Consider the following 2,500-nt stretch of genomic DNA (forward strand, 5'->3'; position numbering starts at 1 on the left):
ACATGCAACATCGCCTGTGGTCTTATTTGACAAAACCCCGTCAAAAGTCGGGCCACGTGAGGCACTGCTTGTGGCAAGAACCAGGGACCCAAATAGGTCCAAGCCCCCACCCACCTTGCGGCACGAGCGAAGGACACAAATAGGTCCAACCCCCCCACCTAGGCCATCACCTCACCCTGGGCCGACAATCAACCAAGGTAGCGCAAAACCCCCCACTGGAAGGCAACACATCGTTATGCATCAGGTTGTTTTGAAAAACATGCGACATCGCCTATGGTGCGATTTGATAAAACCCCGTCAAAAGTCGGGCCACGTGAGGCACTGCTTGTGGCAAGAACCAGGGGACCAGGGACCCAAATAGGTCCAAGCCCCCACCCACCTTGCGGCACGAGCCAAGGACACAAATAGGTCCAAGCCCCCACCTAGGCCATCACCTCACCCTGGGCCGACAATCAACCAAGGTAGCAACAAATCATCTGGGAGACGAACATTGGGGGGAGGGGGGAGGGGGGGGGGGCGGGCGGGGACCACCATATGCGAGTGCACAAGGCTGCCCCTCAAGGATGCCCAACGTGGCTGCACCACAGCGCACAAATTTGGCTTACGTGACTGCACCACAGCGCACAAAGTTGCCTAACACGGCTGCACCACAGTGCACATCAGCCTAACGTGGCTGCACCACAACGCACAAATTTGGCTAACATGGCTGCACCACAGCGCACAAAGTTGCATAACGCGGCTGCACCACAGCGCACATATTTGCCTCACGTGGCTGTACCACAGCGCACATCTGCTCAGGCGTGGCTGCACCACAGCGCACAAATTTGGCTAACGAGGCTGCCCCACAGCGCGCACTACAGCTAAGCGCGGCTGCACCACAGCGCACAAAGTTGCCTAACGTGGCTGCCCCACAGCGCACGTCTGCTAAGCGCGGCTGCACCACAGCGCACAAAGTTGCCTAACGTGGCTGCACCACAGCGCACAAAGTTGCCTAATGCGGCTGCACCACAGCGCACACCAGGCTAGCGTGCCTGCACCACACCGCACATATTTGCCTAATGTGGCTGCACCACAGCGCACATCTGCTCAGCGTGGCTGCATCACAGTGCACAACGATGCCCAACATAGCTAAACCACAGCGCATAGGGCTGCACAACATGGCTACACCACAGCACACAACGATGCCCAACATAACTGCACCACAGCACATAAGGCTGCACCACGTGGCTGCACCATAGCACACATGGCCGCCATGGGTGGCTACTCTACCGCACAAGAGGTGCACAAGATGGGACCAACGTGCCTTCGGACGGTTTTCTCGTGTGTAATGGTCTTATTATGCACGCACATTGCCCACACGCATGCACCGTGTGCAGCGCTTGGGTGCCCATCTGTGCCACCCAACCAAGGTAGCCACCCCCTCCCTCAAGGTAGCTCTTAAGCTTTTTGCACTTTTCCAGAAGGAGACATGACCCCCCCCCGAAAAGTCATACTGGGCTATTTCTTGAGCTACAAACATCATATGGTTATGAAAATTGGTAGGAAATTAGAGAAAATTCAAAGGAACATTTTAAAAAAAATTTCATTAATTTCTCATTTATATATATTTTTTTATTAATTTTTTAGTATTAAAAAATCAATAAATTCAAAATATCGTGAAAAATCCATCGTGTTGAATTTTTGTACAAAATCAATTTCAAAAGGCTTAGCTAAATGCATAGAATGTCTTGGCAAGAGATTGGATCACTTCAACTTTGTTTACTATTTTTTATAATATTTTTTGTAGAAGATCATAAAAAATTCATCGATAAGTCATATTGGTCTATTTGTTGAGCTATAAACATCACATGGTTATGAAAATTGGTAGGAAATTAGTGAAAATTGAAAGGAACATTTAAAAAAAATATATCATTAATTTATCATTTATATTTATTTGTTTATTAAATTTCATGTATAAAATATCTAAAAGAGCAGTGAAAAATCCATTTTGTTGAATTTTTTCACAAAACCAACTTCAGATGGCTTAGATAAATGCATAGAATGTCTTGCCAAGAGATTGGGTCACTTCAATTTCGTTTACTATTTTTTATAATTATTTATTGAAACGAGCATAAAGAATTCATCGATATTAATAATGCGCTTTCAAGTCCCTAAAATTTACAAATATACACACTGTCCATCAAGTAAATGATTAAAAGCAATTTCCAAACCAATGGGATGTTTTGCACGAAGGGAATATAGGATCCGTATTACGTTGTGCGGGCATGGCCACGCCAGCACGCACATGTGTGCATCATGAGCCAGCCCAAAGGCTCAAATTGTGCATCATAACCTCATTTGCATACGAGGCATTGCAAATTGTGTGACTGCAGTGCCGACCATGCGGAGGCAGTGCAGCCATGTTGGGCAACCTTGTGCGAGGCAGTGTGCCATGGTGGGCAGCCTTGTGCTAGGCGTGTGCCATGGTGGGCACCGATGTGCGAGGCAGTGTGCCATGGTG

This window comes from Telopea speciosissima, unplaced genomic scaffold (assembly GCF_018873765.1).
Source record: "Telopea speciosissima isolate NSW1024214 ecotype Mountain lineage unplaced genomic scaffold, Tspe_v1 Tspe_v1.0044, whole genome shotgun sequence".
NCBI classification, from domain to species: Eukaryota; Viridiplantae; Streptophyta; class Magnoliopsida; order Proteales; family Proteaceae; genus Telopea; species Telopea speciosissima.